Source organism: Onychostoma macrolepis, chromosome 20 (genome assembly GCF_012432095.1).
Source record: "Onychostoma macrolepis isolate SWU-2019 chromosome 20, ASM1243209v1, whole genome shotgun sequence".
Classification (NCBI taxonomy): Eukaryota; Metazoa; Chordata; class Actinopteri; order Cypriniformes; family Cyprinidae; genus Onychostoma; species Onychostoma macrolepis.
Genome location: NC_081174.1, coordinates 15,587,344 through 15,607,404, shown reverse-complemented (window position 1 = coordinate 15,607,404; position 20,061 = coordinate 15,587,344). Strand labels below are relative to the sequence as shown.

Sequence of the window (20,061 nt, the reverse complement as noted above, 5' to 3'; positions counted from 1 at the left end):
GTGCAATGACTTTAAGATCTATAATCTCAATTTAGAAAATAGATGGGATGAAAATCATGTCGACTAACATTTTCAAAATTCTAAATCCTTTCCTGACCCCACCCTTTACCTTTTCCCCACTTCTATTCCTGTCAGTTCTGATCTGTCATAATAAAGGCAAAAATGCAAAAAATAAATCTTTAAAGGGATCATATGACGCCATTTCATTTTTTTCCTTTGTCTTTGGAGTGTTACAAGCTGTTCGTGCATAGAAGATCTGTAAATTGGCGAAGATAAAGTCTCAAACCCAAAGAGATATTCTTGCTAAAAGTTATTCACGCCTTTCTAAAACACCTCATGCAAACACACCCCCACAAATCTACATCACTGTGTGGGAAGATTTGCATAACACCACCCAATTGCTTATGCAAAGAAAGAAGGCATTCCGCCACCGCCGTGGAAGCTGATATTCCAAATATGGTAAGGGACTTAACTTTTGCTTCTACTACGGGGCCGTTGAATGCTTGAATCTGATTGGCTGCCGAACGTTCTGAGGTGTGCAATTATTTTCAAGGAAACGCACGGCGAATGTAGTTCCAGGCAGCTCTTGACCGCATTACATGACCATATCACTTCGCCGAATGATTTCTGTTATTTCAAAGGTCTTACAACAGCAAAATAACCAAAACCCACAACGACGACACTGGCCGAATAAATAAATATAGTAAACAATATGATAAAAACGACAGATCATGTCCATGTTTTTGCCACAAAATTACGCTTTATTATGTACGGAAAGCACATACTCTATCTCTCCCGCTCTCTCTCCCTCACAGACCGCACACACATAACAGTTACAGTTTGCACACACACTAGCATACATCGCGCTAATGTTGTTAGCACTACTCTGACGATTTTATCAGTAAACAACTTAAAAACTACATGAATTCTCACAAGCGAGGTAACAACAACAGTTTCACTATAACTAGAGACATTGCTGTCGATCACTATTGAGAGACGCACAGAGGTAATCTCTCTCTCTCTGTCTGTCTCTCATAACTTACTTATTAACTGTATTAACTGCATTAATCCTGTTATCAACGGCTCAAGCCTCAGTTACCAGGTTTAAAATGACGTTTTGGAATTAGCTACCGAAGCGTTGGATGAAATGCGGAAGAAATAATCCTACTCACAATAGCGATTTAAGTAGAAATACCAGACGAATGCCTTTAAAATATATCATCTGATCGATGTCTTGAGGTGTGGCAACCGTAGTATAAGCGGAATAATTGACTTCGGTCCGTTGAATAATTAGAAAAATAATGCACACCCGAGGTGGTGATGCGGTCACGACGCGAAGTGAAGCCCGTCGTCAATTATTCCTTACTTCACATGCTTGAGGTATTCGGCCAATCACAACGCACTGGATAGCTGGCCAATCAGAGCACACCATGCTTTTCAGAACGATGAGCTTTGTAAAAATCGACAAGGCAGCAAGGAGTAACAGTAATGGAACAGTATGTGGAAAATAATGTTTTTTTTGTTTTGTTTTGTTTTGTTTTTATCTTAAACTGCGTGAACACATTGCATTATAACAAATACACAAAATAATGTTCTTTTTTTAGCAATGTCATATGACCCCTTTAAAAAAACAAAGGGGTTTCCATTTTAAATTAGATTTCCAGTCTTAGTATGCAAACTCAGATTTTACAATGTCATGTAAAACACATGTTGGCTTTAAAGCACATAGATTGATTTTGTACATCTAAAGTTATCTCATGCAAACTTTTTTCGATATTTTCATAAACTGATCATTTACAATGTCTTAATAAAAAAAGTCGGTATTCAGTGACATGGCAAGTTTACTGTATATCCTCCATATATGGCTATCGTCTGTATCTCTCCTCAGATCGTCCTCAGAGTGTGTGCATACTGTGAGGCAGCGATCTGTCCCTTTCCCAGCGTGCTTTTCTGCATGTGCAGCATGGGGTGAAACCAGTGAAAGAGGACATTGTTCGTGTTGTAGTGAGGCATGTTGCATGCACTTATAACTCTGAGTGGGTGAAGTTTCCCCCATCATGCACCAGGAATGCCTTTGAATGACTGGATTGTGTGGAAGGGAAAAGCAGCAGGCTTTCAACTCTTTTGTTTTGATTTTTCGCTCTCCCATCTCTTTCGTAAACTCAGTGACACTGTTGCTTAGCCTTATAAAAAGAATCATTCACACAAAAAAGAAAATTCTCAGAGTCATTTACTCACCTTGATATCGTTACAAACCTTTCTTCTGTGGAACACAGAAGATATAAAGTGATATAAAGATAAAGATATAAGATATAAAGTCAGTGGGGTCCAAAACAACATTGGACCCCATTGAGTTTCATTACATGGTCAAAACATTTGATAGTGAGTAGACGCTGAGACAATTTTCATTTTTGGGGGGAACTATCCCTTTAAGTAATGTAACCGGGGAACATAACTCACTTTAATACTTTATGTGTTTTGCATTAAGCCAGCCAAGAAAGTGGACGGAGGAAAAAGAACATAAAGGAAAGAGTGATTTGAGTATGTTGTAATGTCATGGATTAAGATGCCTGGCGCAGCTGCATCAAGGCCGGACTGTACAGTGGTGTGTTTCTCATTCTCTCCCATGTCCGAGAGCAATGACTCGTTAAAACGTGTGACTCAGAACGGCTTGTTTGTGAGCAGACCACCTCCAGAGTTTGATTCACAGGCTTCAGCTATTGATTCAAGTCTTCCGCTTGTGCCTAACAAAGAAAACAAATGGCTTTCACGTCTCTCCCTCCCTCTCATGCATTCTTTACTCTCAAAGGGCATTGATTGATGAAACCACACAAGTGAAGGGTCCCGATGCCACAGGGGGCTCCCGGCTCTCAGTGATGTAATGTTTCTGGGGTCTGGTGAACAAGTGGCTTGACGCAAATATGAAAACAAAGATTTTGAGATGTCTCTAAACATGTTCTCGTTTGTTTTCATTGAGTCTCAGAGGAGCGTTCGCTCTCCGTGAGTTTTGGCACTTACGTCATGGAATTTGGTGACGTTTATGTCCATTTAGCGAGTAAAACTTTTTGTGGGAAATCAGTCAGTAAGAATTTCCAAAGATTAAATGACACAAAATTGCCTATTGATTTCAAAAAAGGAGCACGAGCGAACATTTCGTCATTTCCTAATGAATGAATCACAATCCCACCCTTCAGCGACACCCTGAGGGGGTTAGTTTATTATTTCATGTGCTTTTTAATATGACAGGTAAACCTGTGGAAATGACTGATGGCATTCAGTTTGTAAATGACCATTTTGTGCTGGCTTGCGTAGCTTCTTTTCAGCCATTCCCTTTGGTTCTTTCTTTAAATCACAAATGTGACACCGGCCCGCTGAGTTCATTTTACTGCCCCGTGAGAAACTTGGGGCTATGACACCATCTCCTGTTCTGGGTGTGTTTTGGTTCGAGGAGTCTCCTCTGTGTCAAGGAGCTGCATGTTGAGGCTTCCTCCGACGCGCCGAGCAGTAAGGAGAGCACAAAGTGAAAGGTCATTGAGAACGAGAGAGAGAGAGAGAGAGAGAGGCTATTTTTAACCCTGCTGTATCATGTATCACCTCCTACCATGAGATTAGGTGAGGGAACATATTTCAGGAAGCTCTTGGGTAACCATTTAGGCCAGGTGAAACCAGGTGCTGTTTTCGTCTAATTAGCTTTCTGAAGAGGAAGTATCTATATCAATGGTCATCAAGAGGGTACAGGGTGGACAGTAGCACTTATCTGGTCAATGTTTCACACATAAACTTTGTGAGTAGCAGTGGATGGAGTGTTTGTCACAGCTGCAGTCACAGATGGTACAGTACAGTAGCCTTGCAGAGATCTGAAGCTGGCGAAACATATGGGAAATAGTTGAGGAATGCTTTTCTCATGCCTGCGAGGGTATATGTGCACATGTATTTCGGGACGACATTGGAGGACATGCGCTCAAGAAATCACTAGAGAGAGATCTCTGAGCTGACAAAGATGACATTGAATCCTTCTCACTTCCTCTCTTTTATTTGATTCCCTTTGCTGGTGTCTCTTTCTTTCCTTTTGGTCTCTGGGAACGGCCTAATTTTTATTTTTCCCATGATGCAGCCTTTCTCACCCTGTTCATGTGGGGTGTCGAATAGAGGCGACCAGTAGAGGCTAGTTTTTTGTACCAAGTTATTAAATATTTACATTATTACCGCACTTGAAAAGGAAACACATTTAGCCTACCTTTCGTAACCGTAATGGGGCAATTTGTCACACTTATGCAATGCACAATTATTAAAACAGTAAAAATGGATTTAAAATCTAAAAAAAAATGTCCTGTCCAACTTGTTTCGACTAACAAACATTGTAATATAATTCATAACGGTAAGATTAAATTTTTTTTTTTTTTTAAATAAGTCCGTTATGCTTACCAGTGCTGCATTTATTTGATTAATACAGTAATATTGTGAAATATTATTACACTTTAAAATAACTGTTTTCTATTCTAGTGTATTTTAAAATGTAATTTATTTCTGTGATGTCAAAGCTGAATTTTCAGCAGCCATTACTTCAGTGACACATGATCCTTCAGAAATAATTCTAATATGCTGATTTGATGCTTAATTAATTTCTTATTAGTATTAATGTTGAAACAATTACGCTGCTTAATGTTTTTCTGGAAGTCATGATATAATTTTTTGTAACATTATTAATTCCTTTACTGTCACTTTTGATCAATTTAATGTGTCATTGTTGAATAAAAGTATAGTTAGTGAGTCGTGACAACTAACCCCACTCTCCTACTGTATATTATGCTGAAAACTGTCCAGCATGAACCTTATGTTTGTATTTGTAGCCCAAAGGGGGTTGCATTAATGAAAGCAGAGGAATCCCCAGTCTTCCTGGGATGTTTTGTCTCTCTTTTGTCTCTCTCTCTCTCTCTCTCACTGTCTGGACTTTGGGAAAAAGGGGGACGTTTGTTTCTGGAATGCACTTCTCTTAGCCACGCTTGGCATCAGAACATCTTTGTTCGAAAGCGAGGGAGGAAGGTCTCGGAGTTGCCGTCGAGGGTTATCGGGGACTGTTTTTTTTGGATGGGGTAGGGGGTAAAGCTGCAGCAAAGTTCATTCATTCATTCATCCGCCCGTCATGGGCCTCCACTTTCTTTTATTTTTAGCCAAATCCATCAGGCTTGACAAGCGGGAAATTTGAGCCAGCGCGGGGCAATGCTCCAGAACCCCCCACTCCACACCGTCATTCTTCTCCCGCTCCCTCCCTCTCCATCCCCACACTCGCTTTCCCTCTCCCCCTGGGAAAAACTGAGCGGAGTTGAGGCTGGAGATGTTGAGTCATGTGAATCAGTGTACACAGAGACGCCGCTACTTTATTACTGAGAGAGGAAGGAAGAGATTGATACACTGCAAAATGTCATTTTCAGTGTTTTTGATGACATTTTTTTTTTAAATTATACATTTATAATTACATTTATAAATTAAAACCTATTTTAGATTGAATTTTCTATATAATTTATTTATATTAATTTAATTTATTAAAATGCATATATCTGTCTGTTTGTTGCCTTTTTTGCTGGTTTTAAGCATTAATCTAATAATTGTTCTTAAAAATAATTTGGGGAAATGAAAAAAAAAAAAAAAACATTTTTCAGAATAAATCTAGCAATTGTTCCTAAAAAATGAAATATATATAAATATTAAATTAACTGGTTTAAATCATAAACCTAACAGTTGTCCTAAAAATAACAAAACAGTTGTGAAAAAAAATTAAATAAGTTTTCTGCATAAATCTAACAATTGTTCCTAAAAAAAATGAAATATACATTAATACAATAAAATAACCTAGTTTAAATCATACATCTAACAGGTATCCTACAAATAACAAAACTATTGGGAAAAAAAGAAAAGAAAAGTTTTCAGCATAAATTGTTCCTAAAATAAAAAAAAACAATTGCAGAAATTAAAATAAATAAAGTTGTTTTAAGCATAAATCTAACAATTGTTCCTAAATAATGAACAAATAAATAAATAAATAATAGGGGAATATAATAAATTGGTTTAAAGCTTAAATCGCAATAACATAAATTAATAACAATAGCCCTATATTTATAAAAAATTACTCAAATAAAATGTGAAAGTAAAATAATACAGTAAAAATACTGCAATTTCAGTAAATTGCAGTATCTGTTTTAAGGATTGTTTTAAATATCTTTACTGGGAAAACACACCAAAGAAATTGATTTAAAAGGGGATTTGTTGCAGTGCAGATGGAGTCAAGGGGTGGGCTATGATTAGGTTTGAGAGAGAAAGTTCCTCTGGTTCTTTTATAAGGTAATGTCTAGTGACTCTGGAAGGGGAGACATGTGCACGGATATATTTTAACACACAGCAGGCAGACGGAGAGCAGGGGAGGGGGTCGAGGTGCCTGCCAGCTTCCTCTCTACCCATCTCCCTTTCTCTTGTCCTGCCTGCCTGCCCGCCTGCCCAGTCCAGCATTTGCAGCAGACAGGAACATAGCAGTAAAGTAAAGCCAGAACAAGCCGAAAAGCACACACACACTAAAAGGCAAGTGCCAGCCTTGAGTTTGACCTATTGACCTGCATGTTAATGTCTGACCATTTCTCCTCGGGCTGTGATGTGTTTGCGTGCAATCCAGAGAGACTCCAGTTCTGCTCTAAAGCAGCATGTTTTGAGTTGGTGCCCACTACACTTAGATATGTTTTGTATTATGCAAGGGTCATGCTGTATTATGTTTCTCTTAAGATATATGGTGGAAAGGAGGTGAGTGTGTGTTTGCGCACGTGTCTCTGTGCGTGTGCGTGAGAGAGACGGGTTTCACCACTCAGTCCTGTTTGAATACACTTGAACTGGAAAGCAGACTGATGGGAATTAGAACATGTGGAATGTTTACAGTAACAGATAGGATAGAGAAAGAAACTGTAACGGAAAGGATTGATATTCACTGCTTAAAAGTCTAGTGTAGATTCATTTTCTTGGTTATTGTTGGTTTGGTGCTGTTGAGGCAGATAAACCTGGTTTGTTTGTTTGTTTATTTGTTTGTTTGTTTGCTTGTTTGTTGTTCTTTTTATTTAGCCTAATTAAGTTTCTATTTACCTATTTTTCTATTTATTTAGTTATCTGTTTGGTTATTTGTTATTAATGTTTTCTGTTTATTTATTGTTCTTTTTATTTATTTCATTTCTTTTTATTATTTTTATATTTAGTTTAGTTTATTTAGTTGTTTATTTTTCTGTTTATTTATTTATTGCTTTAAATTAATTTAATCACGTTGTGGGGGTTCGGGGGTTCGGTGGGAAGCGTGCAATCTGTGATCGCATGCAGTTGTTGACACTCGCTAAAAGCGTGCAATCGCTTTCTTATGTGCACTGTTTTATTGGTTTCACTTTCGCTTTCGAAATCGAAATTTGTTCGAAAAAGGATGGAATTTGTTATTTAAGTAGTTCTGTTTATTTATACTTCTGTTTATTTCAGTTTATTAATTTATTATTTCTAATTTCCATTTATATATTTTTAACCAAGTAAGTACGTACATTTTACAAGTATTCATTTAGCAGGCGCTTTTATCTAAAGCAAGTTTCAAATGAAGAAATGCAGCGTCACTGGCTAATTAACTATTGATGAGTTAGTGAACAATTGACTACTGATGAGCTGGCATGATTCAGCAAAACTACCAATGTACTGTCTGAAACGCAGTGAAATCTTGTTAAGCTTGTGGAAGATTTTCAACTTTCTTTTTTTTTTTTTCCCAAAAAGCACATTTTGGTTCTCTGAACTGGTTTGCATGACTTGCATTTGTATTAAAGTATGTGTATGAATTGCCTTTCAGTTTATGTATTTCTCAGAACAGTATATCTCTAGTATGTGGGACATGTGCATGTGTCACATCTGTGCCCCGCTCCATCCCTCTAGTGTTGTCAGTGCTATTCTCATTCACAGCACCTCTCAAATCTAATTTGACTATTACGGTGTCAGGATCAGCCCAGGGCAGGGTTCAGACCGTGGTTAAGTACAAGCTCCAGCAGGCGCTGACACGGCCCTGCTGTACCCTCAGTTATCTGTCTGGTTCTACATCCTCTCATCCTGTGTGACATCACCGCACATCAGAATGTGTGTGAACATGCTGTCTGATTCTAGCGAACGTTTTTGTTTTTATATGCATCCGACCAGGAGCAGTGTATTTTTAAGATTGTCAAGTGAACTTTTAAATATAATTTATATAAATGTGTCTTGAGGTGCCAGTGTTCTTATCCATTGCTCTGCACGCTGTCTAGCTGTTTTTAAACTCAAGAACATGTATGTAAACGCCAAAACCAGCTAATTATAAAGGACTAGACCATTTAGCCAACAAGTTGTTCAGGGAACCTACGACTAGCCGGTTTTCAAAATATGTATACTTTATACATTAATATAGTTTTGAACATCCTTCCTTCCTTCCTTCCTTCCTTCCTTCCTTCCTTCCTTCCTTTCTTTCTTTCTTTCTTTCTTTCTTAATTGTTTTTTAAGACTCGCAAACCAACAGATGTTTTCAAATAAGTACATTTAATTTTATTATTGTATTTTTTATTTATTCTTTTTAAGCCATAGCCAGTGTAATTATATCGTAATAATGTATGTAATTATGTAATAATGTGGTGTATTATTTTATTATATAAAACTGTTTTTTTAATTAACAACTATTTTTCCAAAGTATTACCAAATATCCAGTACCTCCAACCTTAATTATCATGTTGTTGTTTTTTAGTTATTTTATTTTATTTTATTTTATTTTATTTTATTTTATTTTATTTTATTTTATTTTATTTTATTTTATTTTATTTTATTTTATTTTATTTTATTTTATTTTATTTTATTTTATTTTATTTGTCTAAGACATAACCATTGTAATTCAAAATCTAATGGATTATTTTATTATATAAAAATTGTTTTTTAAATTAACAAATATTTTTTACAACTGTTTTCATATTACCAAATAATATCCTGTGTCTCTAACCTTAATTCTCATCTTTATATTATTTTATTTTATTTTATTTTATTTCTCATTGGCATTCTGCCTCTATTTCACACCTATTGATCAGATCTCTTGCTGTTATTGGGATTCAGTTAGATAGTGTTTGATTGAGTGGGTCTTGTGAAACATGTTGTTAGCGGCCAGCTCTCCACTCATTCAAGTCCAGAAGAAACAGAAAGGCTAGTGGCTAATTTTATAATGTATGTGTCAAAAATAAAAATTAGTCGGCTCTAACCTGCTTTCAAATGTGGGTTGCCGAATGACAAATATTCACATTAAAATGACCTCCTGTGCTATATTTCAAAGGGGAAAAAAAAGGTCCAGACATTGTGATTCCTCTCTACAGCTTGATGGCAGCCATTTTACATCAATATACTCACCACTGGGAGTTTAAGACATTTAATATGCACTTGTTGCATAATGTCTCAGCTGAAGTGACCATGCTAAAGATCTCCTGAGGCATATTAAATCCCACCGTGTGCTGGAAACTGAAAGTTGACTGAATTCCCATGGGAAACTATAAACGCCTCTGGGGCTTGACCGACGTGTGAGGGACAGAAAGCTCAGCAGCACATGAAATGTGAAGGAACGACTACATAACATCATTCATGTGACTGGAAAAATTTTGAATATATCTTTCTATATTATTTAAGAATACGTTTTCCACCTTCATGAAGCATACAGCTTGTCGTCATGAATGTTGAAAGTTTGAATGGCTTCCTTTTCACGCTCTGAAGTCACGATCGCCATGGTTACCGCTATTATGGGTAACTGGAAGCTGAGCGTTTTTGGCAGATTGCAAAGCCTGGCTTTTGTCACTACATGCAGTTTGCTTAGCTTCCTACATGACTAACATGGAGTTATTCACGGTTCCTTTTTGATATTAATATTTGATATTGATCTTAATTGTGTATTTTTATCAGTCGTCAGGCAAATGAATCACCGCAGATTGATAGTAGTATTCACTTTTTTTTTTTATACCTCTCACTGAGAAATGTCCACCGTTGGAATCAAATTCCCATTAAACGAAAGCGCCGACGAAGTCAGACATATTGACTGAGAGCTGTGATGAATACTAAAGCTTTCAGTCAAGGACTGGTTGCCCTTCATAGAGCCGTCAGAGGAATGTGGATTTGTCAATAATCTAAGATGGCCGACTCCGCTATTGTGGACCTAACCTAAGCTAAATCTGCTCTAATCAATGACTCTTGAAAATGTATTAAGATTAAATCCTGTAATCGTGTGACAGGATGTGTCAGGAAAATTAGAGATTATGTTGAGTCAAGTAGTGTGGTATAACGATATACAAAGCACCGTTAATAAGGTTTAAGTGAGGTGAATAAGTTATACTTTTGACAATAGCTGCAACAGCCAGAGGAGCATTGTTGCAGAAACGATCTCAAAAACTAAAAAAAAGCTCCATATTCTCTTCCATCTGGCAGAGGTGATTAGCTGAAGTTGGGCAGATGGTGCCATGGCTAGGTTCCTCGTAGCTTTGGGGGTAATCTACACATACTTCCATACAAGGCCAGTTGGATCAGTGTGTTCTTTTAGCAGAGCTCATCGCCACTCAATCTGCACTCACAGGATTTCACAACGCTCTGTAGATCTGTCCAGTGTTCCGATTAAACAACCTTTAAACAATAGGCTGTTATTTGAGAAGCAGGAATGTATAATAAGAAAATACAGAAAATGTATATTTTTTACATAATTATGCTCACCAAGACTGTATTTATTAGATCAAAAATACTGTAAAAACAGTAAAAATGTCAAATATTCTTGCAGTTTAAAATGGCTGTTGAATATCTGAATATATTTAAAAATGTAATTTATTCCTGTGATGGCAAAGCTGAATTTTCAGCAGCCATTACTCTAGTCTTTAGTGTCACTTGATCCTTCAGAAATCATTCTAATATGCTGATTTGGTGCTTAAGTTGTGCTGCATCGTATTTTTATGGAAATTGTTTTTTCCCCCACAATGATTTAATGAGTAGAAAATAACAGCATTTATGTAAAATAGAAGTATTTTGTAACATTAAATGTGTTTATGTGTGTCGGCGCCGATAGCCTTGTGGGCAGTTGCGCTGAATTACAGCGCAGTTGTGCTACGGGCGTCCCGGCTTGAAGACCTTTCCCGATCCACTTCACTTCCTGTCAACTCTATACTGTCCTAACTTCACAAAGTCAAAATCGCCAAAAAAAAAGTCTTTACTTCTAATGTATAGTATTTATATTATATATTAGTATTTATACTAGTATTTATACTATATATTTTAACCCAGATTTGCTAATTAAGTAAGAAAATAAACAAATTAAGATATTTTCTCTGACAAGATGTCTAAATATCATACATAGACGCTTCTCAAGTACATTTATTTTTGTTTTAAGCATAATTAGATCATTTTATTGGAAATGACAAGATAATTTAGTGTTTCAGCAGAACTGCTACATGTCAGCTTACAAAAATTCTCATTACACATTATTTGGCTGATATTTGATTATGCTTTCATGGACGTATTTGAGCAGAATTCCACAGATGTTTCCCTCACAATCAGTGCAGAAATTATGCTAAATATGCACAGATTCTTTGTGGGCCTACGTTTTTTTTTTTTTTTTTTAATTAGCAAGCTGTATTCCTCAATTAGCATATGCTAACGTCAATACTGTATCGCTCACAAAGCCCCCGAGTCATTGTTTCCAGAAGAACATCCTTTTTTCTAGCTAATAACACATTGTCTGGGTCTGAGCCTGGCCTCGGCTCAATCCCTGTTTCCTGTAGTGGAGTCCTGAGCAGGCCTGGCCCTCAGGATGTTTTTGTTTGGGACGAAGCGAGAGGGGCGGGGGGCTGCGGGCTGCGTTTCTGTTCTTGTGTGGCAAACGTGCCCAATTAAAAATGCCGTGGTCAGTGAGCAGCAGACCTGGCAGAGAGCGAGTCTGGAAGTGTTGACATACCAAAAATGAGGAAAAGAAAGAGAGAGAGAAAAAACGCAGGGATCACCCTGGAAAAAAGGCACGACGGCTTGGGCGGGGGCGGCTGTTAGGGGGGAAGGGAGTGGGGTGAATCAAGGCTGTGGAATGCACTCCGTTTAGTCACATATTCACTCGCTAAACACCAGGAACTCCTGAGTCAGCGGCTTCCTCATCAGCCTGCCGCAGTCAGGGACTCGTCCTATTTCCACCCGGTCTCTCTTTCCTTTGTCCCTCTCTCCGTAGTCCCTTCTTCTTCTGGTTCCCTACCCCCCTCATCGATCGCGACTCAAGCTGTTGCTGTGTGATTGGCAGAATTCGGTGTCAAAACAACCCCTCCCCCTCCTGACTCCACCTCCTGTCTGGGCTGAGGTCAGGATGAACATGCTGCAGATGGGTGAAGAAACATCTACAGCAATGGGACTCTTGGTTGTGGTGAATGTGGAACTCATAGTAGATATAAGAGCGATTAATAACACTAGCAAAAACACTCTTAAGCTAGACTTTGGAGTTGTTTTTGTTACCATGAATATCGCTATCTGCAGACTTTAGCCCTCATCCCCCTTCTTGTAGGCTGGATAATCTGTCTATTGACCTTCTAAAACATGCATCTCTCTCACCCGGATGGTCTGAAGTGCTTCACTGATCTTTGTTTATCTCTAATGAAGAGCTGTGTGTTGGTAATCATTGCACATTCTGTCCTAAGCTGTCATGTACATCAGTGCTGCTATGAATACAGCACGTACGCAGGGATTCAAGGAGCCAAAAATAAGAATTGATATCATTAAAATGAAATTAATATTAATAAAATATGTAAAAGTTAGCTTTAACTTAATGTTAAGTTTCCTGGAATAATTATGAATATTTTCTTCGGTTTTTAATTTGTAATTTAAAATATTAAACTTTTATTTGTGCTCTACCGTTCAAATGTTGAGGTTTGAAAGAAGTGACTTGTGCTCACCAAGGCTGCATTTATTGGATCAAAAATACTGTAAAAACAGTAATATTGAGAAATATTATTACAATTTAAAATGGCTGTTGAATATCTGAATATATTTCAAATGTAATTTATTCCTGTGATGCAAAGCTGAATTTTCAGCAGCCATTACTCCAGCCTTCAGTGGCACACATCCTTCAAAAATCAATCTAATATGCTGATTTACTGCTCAAGAAACATTTAATAAGATTATAAATGTCTTTTACTGTCACTTTTGATCAATTTAATTTTCAGCATCCTTAATTTAATTTCTTTAATATCTTATAATTAAATGAATATCTTAATGACAGCCCTGTTCCATATTTGTTCCTCTTTAATTACATTTACATTTAGTCAGTTTGCAGACACTTTTATCCAAAACGACGGTAACACTTTACAATAAGGTTCATTAGTTAACAACATTAGTAAACATGAACTAAGAATGAACAATACTTCTACAGCATTTATCAATCTTAGTTAATGTTAATTTCAGTATTTACTAATGCATTATTAAAATCATAAGTTGTGTTTGTTAACATTAGTTAATGCACTGTGAACTAACATGAGTAAACAATGAACAACTGTATTTTCATTAACTAACATTAACAAAGATTAATAAATAGGGTAATAAATGCATTGTTCATTGCTTGTTCATGTTAGTTAATACATTAACTAATGTTAACAAATGACACCTTATTGTAAAGTGTTACCAAAACGACTTACAATTGGGGAATACATAAAGCGATTCGTCTTAGAGGCAAACAGACACAGGAGTGCTTGTAATACCAAGTTTCAGGTTTTGTTCCAAACAAGTACAAGCTAGAAAGAGAAGGACAAAGTTTTTTTTTGTTTTTGTTTTTAGTAATTCCTCTTTAATTTCATGTTCCTCTTCATGGACATTTATTATAGTCCAAAACCATCATAAAGTAGTGTATTATTGATTCAATTATTATTGCGTTAAACATTACAGTTTCCAATGGCAATTTTTTCACTGTTACAAGACTAAAAAGAGAGATGAATGAACCGGTTTCTGTGAGCGTTGGTAATCCGTGACTGTGTAGAAATGGAGCACACCTGTCCTTTGTGCTGTCAACCTGTCAATCACTTTTACTCTGAAACATACAGTGACATGTGATCACACAGATGGTTCACCACACACATATGTGTCTCAAAGTATTACAACATCACTAGTAAAGTGAGTGCAAAATATTTTCTTTTAATATATAATATACCATATATGAGGCACGATAGAATACTCATTCAGACTGAGCCATGATGTTCCTGAGTCACGTTAAAAATACCGTAGGTCTGATTTTTGAATGATGTTGTTTGAAAATAATAAGCTAAATTAAATTGAACTTGAACTGCATTTCTGAAAAGTCACCTCTTGGCACCCAGTGAGATAGCCTAGTAGCAGAAAGGCTTTTCTTTTGTCAGCTCAATATGATTTTACAGCACTTCTATCCAGGAGCTCATCATATTTTACGATCCAGTGATGTGTGAGTGTGTGCTTGATTCAAAAGTTCTTTAGCTCACTGTGTGTAAGTTTGAGCGTGTGTGGGTGTGATATAGTAGTTGTAATGTCATTCTGCAAACCTGTGCTGTGCACTGCTAACTGTGGTGGGAGAATCTATCTTTAGCTCTGAGGGGGATTGTGAACAGTTGGTCTCCAAGGCTGGCGCTAACTCCGTTCGCTCAATTAGCACTACAGAGCTGCTAAAGCATGCAGAGAGACGTGCCTCTATATGCTGGTGTGGTTTTCACAAACTTACAATAAAATTAGTCCTTTTCCCTAGATAATGACGTGATCGCTTTTATAAGATGGAAAGGCTGTATACCTGTTCACATGATTCAGATCCAGAATGGATGTGACTTTCAGGAAGGCAAAGTGTTATAGCGCCATACTTATTTTTGCTACTTATTTTGTGTTTTATCTTAATTGACAGTAATTTGGAATCTCTTTTTACAGTTTTGCTGTAATATTATTATGAATGTTAAACAATAAATAAATAAATTAATTAATTATGTAATTTTTATTCAGATTGAATACATATATTTAGAATGACATTATCTCACTTATGAAAATGAAATTTTAGAATTTAAGTAATGTCTTGAATGGTTTATATATTTTTAGATATTCTAACTTTTTTGAATAAACACATTTTTTTTCTTTTTCTAATTGATTTTGTTGAGCATAAACCACCTTTAAATCTAATAAAATCAAATTTTGCATTACATTTTTACTTAAGAAAATCATTTTAGATTGAGTTTGCAGTTTTTGACTTTTATATGTATGTGTGTGTGGATACTATAGATAGATAGATAGATAGAGGAATAGCAATAAAACATTCAACAAATGAAAAAATGAAGCAATTTTTTAGCAGTAAATGCCGAACTTTGGTTTGTGTACGAAATTTGTGTTTTCCGTAAAAGACGTTGTGACTTTTACTGCTACCTAGTGGTGCGGTATTATGCAAAGGTTTTCAGTATCCGATGTCATATACAAAATGCGTTATTTACAGTCAGGCATGATACAATTATTTATTGATGTTTGCTTTTTATTCAAGTGCTAGTCAGCTGGTTATGTGAATGCAACATGGCGGTTTCCACTCCACGTGAAATAACTACTTTGTAGTTACTATTCATTTCTTTTGTGCATAAAATTTGGAAGTGGGTCAGTGAAATATCGCCGAAAAAGACAAAGTATGAGACAGCACTTTTACACAAATGGAGAGAGACCTCCTGTTTCAGGAAGTCCGCAGAACAGGAGACGTTAAACACTCAGTTCCTTTTTGACATGTGTTTCCATCACCCTCCATAAGACAAGAGCAGCAGGCAGTGGGGCCACACACACTCATACTCACACACACACATCCTCACCCTGTATTTCATGAGGGCAAAAAGAGGCCACCGCCGCATTTCAGTTTAACTGTTCTTTTAGCCTGTCCCCTGGAAACCTCTCATATACTAGTGACTCGTCTATCGTAGGAAAACAAGCAAGGCAGATAAGATCAAACCTAACAAGATCCTACACAGTTTGGTCGCTCCACCGAGAACCCACAGACCTGACAGCCGTTTGCCAGGTGGATTTGTGGGAAAAAGTAATAGCCTACTTCTCTCTCACCAGAGCACAACAGTGTTTTTTATATGATTGATTTCAACATGGACATTAGGCTAAACCCAAATGCGCTTGTTGTGTGAAACTACATATCTCTAAACAACTTTAAATCTATTAACTAACCTTAAAGGGATAGTTCACCCAAAAATGAAAATTACCCCATGATTTACTCACCGTCGAACCATCCTAGCTGTATACGACTTTCTTCTTTCAGACGAATACAAGCGGAGTAAAACTTTTACTTTTACTTTTAAAAGTAAAAACAAGCATGTAAAAAAAATATTACTTTGTGATTTCAAAACACTGATGATGATAATAGTGAAAACATTAATAATAACATAATCTTTCGCAAATCTCAAAATGTGTATTTTTCATGCTGTGCATTTTAATAATGTGGTTAGTTTTGAAAGCATATTCTATCATTTTAATTTAATGATTATCAGTTTTGATATCGTGCATCCCTAAAGTGAATAAAAGAGCAGTTCTACAGGAATAGTTTGCATTTCTTTTAGACCGTTTATCGTAAGCCATAAACAGCACTGTAATTTCATTCCATTTTCATCCATTAGCCCCTTGTAGAAAGATGAGGTCAGTCCATTGAGAGACAGTCTTATGATGGGTAACTAAAGTCCGTGAGAAGGTAACCTGATGTGTGGGCCTTTTGAGTGAGGCGTGCAAAAGCATAAATCCATTCCTCTTTCAGACCTCCTCGAGTTTCTGGTAACGTCAGAGGTGCATGTGGGAGCATTCTCATCCCTCTCAGGTCGCCGCGGATACTCTTCTTATCTGTCTTTTTCCGTTATCAATACTCGACGAAATCCTTCCCTTCTACTGTTTTCGGGGCTCCCGTGCACACAAGATATTTTTAGAGACGCAGATAGTGTGTCCTACCAGACAGCCAAAGACCAATTAAGCATGTCGTACACCTTCCATTACACGAAAGAGGAGCTGGAGATGAATGAAGGAGTAGGAAGAGGAAGGATAGACGGAGAAAGGTGGAGATGATGTCATAGCACAATGAAACTGTTTCCTCTTTTGTGATCATCCTTCATTTTGCTGCATATTATGTTAATGGCTGTGTGCCATATTCAATTTATGGAAAATGATCCTGTAGCGGGAAAGCCACTCACCGAGAACTTCCAGTCATGTCTGTGTTTATTGGCTCTCTAATGGACAAGAGAGGCAGCAAAAAAACACACCGCTCAGTCATCTACACACTCTTTAAACCACAAAAAGGAGCGAAATTACTCTCTTGTTTAATCAGATTTTTTCCCGACATGTGCTGCAGATAAAAGATCACTGGTTGTGATGAAAATGATGGTGATACAGAAAGGACAACATTTCTTGCTTCTCTTCATGGAAATACTGAGGGAGAGACCCAGCCTACGTTTCTTTGATTCCTTTACTTTTTTAATTTCATTAAATGTTACAGTGGGTGGCTCAAAGTTTCCATCATCGAGGCCTACAGTGCATTTTGATATCTTAGATTCTGAGTCATTTTTTTTCAATGCAGAAGAGGAGATAAACACTTTCTACTGTATTCATATTAGGACGAGGTGATGTACTTTGAATTGAAGTATTAGCCATGGTTTTGCTGTTGATGTCAATTTAAGCAACACTGTGAGTATCTAGATCATTTTTATATTGCTATTACGTTTCTTAAAGTTGTGAGATTCCTTCCTTGCTTTACAATTCAAAAGTATGTACAGACAAAGATGTTTTAATAGCATCTTGGATTTTAAATTTAGTTATGTTGTTTGAATTTATTTCCATGATTCTGTTCTTTTTTTTCATAAATTAAAATGTTTAAGTAAAAAAAATATAGATATGTATGTACATGTTACAATATTAGTAGATTGAGTTATGCTGGCTCATATGTGAAATATATTGTTTCGTTTTGTTTAATGGTAAAAAAAAAAAACAATGTTTTGGGTCAGTATTATTGATTGATTTTGAAGACACTTTAATTTGGCAAGGATGCATTTAATTAATCAAAAGTGACAGTAAATTCATTTATAATCTTACAAAAAGTGTCCAATTTAATTTCTGATTTCTTTAATGCTTTTAGAACACATTTTATGATATTTAATTGCAATTGTGTTTTGTAGCTGCTTTGCACAATTTTAGATTTTCATATGCTGTGACCTTACAGTTTTCCCCACACTGCTTGAATTATATTTGGATGAGTGGTTGATTATTAATGGAATGTGTAATGTCAGGGTCACCAAGGCGAGTTCTGGTGATGTAAGGCGAAAGAGAGATAGAGAGAGACCACACGATTACTTCACTTCCCCCCTCAGGCTGAGATCAGACTCATCAATAGCAGGGATAATGTGGAGATGCGCGCTATGACATCAATATCAGGCGCTGAGATCTTGGTGCTCTATTGTGTTTCCAGCACCTTCCTCCCCCCTCCATCCCCTCCATGTTCAGACACTGAGAGACCCATGGGACACTGACAGCCATTGATGGGACTTGCCGCCTCTCAATGACTCTCTGCATTGTCTAAGAGACTGCACGCTTGCTAAATGTGCACTTGTTCACCTTATTTTCTACAGCCTCACCTAGGGATGTCAAAAGTACTTTGGTACGAAGTCAACTCAATACAAAAAAAAAAAAAAGATTATAATTAAAAAAAAAAAAAATACATGTAGCTCAGTTGACTTGCTGGTGTCTATTATGTTAATAATCAGTGTAAAATAGGAAAATAATAATTGTTGATTTATTTACCTGGATATTATAGCATTTAAAATTATTAATTTAAGTTTAAGTGTTTTATTTTTTTAATTGTATAGAATTGTATAATGAGCCACTGGTTATTAGTTTTTATGCTATGCATCCCTAAAATGAACAAAAGAGAGATTCAATAATCAGTGAAGCAGACTACACTGCACAATGAATCTCTTATTTACAACGCTTATTTAAAACTGGTACTTTGATATGTATTTGAACTAATTTCTTCAGCACCAGTGCACTGAAAAAAATTATACTAAATTGTTTTTTAAGGTAAGTGGTTGCAAACAATTTATTTTAGCTACATTTAAATTAAATAAAAAAGTTGAGTCAACTAAATTTCTTTATTTAAATGTAGCTAAAATAAATTGATTGCAACCACTTACCTTAAAAAATTTAGTAAATTCAATTAATAATTTTTTTTTCAGTGTGGCTGAATTAATTAAACGCCCCAGATTGGCCATTACAAATATGTACTCATCTGTGATTGGCTACAATGCTCATCGCTGCAAAAACATTTTGTTAATAGAAACCTCTGATGCTGCTAAAGTAGATAAACACACTGTTGTGCTTTTTTTCAGTAATATTTTATTTCATCAGTTATAATCACAATGATTTTTTAATTAATTGTAAATCCCTAAATAAAAGTAAAAACATTGTTAGCATATTTATTTATTTATACAGATTTTTTGCTGACTTGAAATAAGAATAACTTGGTAAAGACTTGAAAAAGATGCTATAATTTATTATATTTATATTTATAAAGTACAACTAAAAAGCACGCTCAATAGCATATTAGTTTTAGCAGTGGTATTGAAATTGGTATGAAAAATCATGAAGTTTTACTGATATTGATATTGACTACTAATTTTGCTATCATAAGCGCTAGATCCATCGCTGGTGTTCAAGCAGTTGAAGATGTCGCATAAAGGAGGGTTCAGCGTTTTTATCACAGTTAAAATGATGATCTCAGAGCTTTTGGACGTTGATTGATTGTTGTGAGGCTTTTGTGCGGCAATTTATTGAATCATAAAATAAACATTTTGACTTCTGCCTCTCCTAGTCATTGTATATGAGGTGAATTTATTGTTGCTCTCCGTGGGTTTATTGACAGCCTCCTTCCTTTTGGACATCAGAAGAAGATGCACACCACCTCTTAGTGACAGTGCAGCATAAAGTCTCATAAGTGTTGTGACTGTAAATCAATATTTATCACTGCAAGAATAGAGC

General features: G+C 36.2%; 1 protein-coding gene across 2 annotated transcripts in view; it reads left to right on the top strand.

The window, feature by feature from the left end:
- Positions 1-20,061, top strand: part of bach2b (BTB and CNC homology 1, basic leucine zipper transcription factor 2b) — a 101,560-nt gene that overhangs the window by 18,979 nt on the left and 62,520 nt on the right. The window lies entirely within an intron of this gene.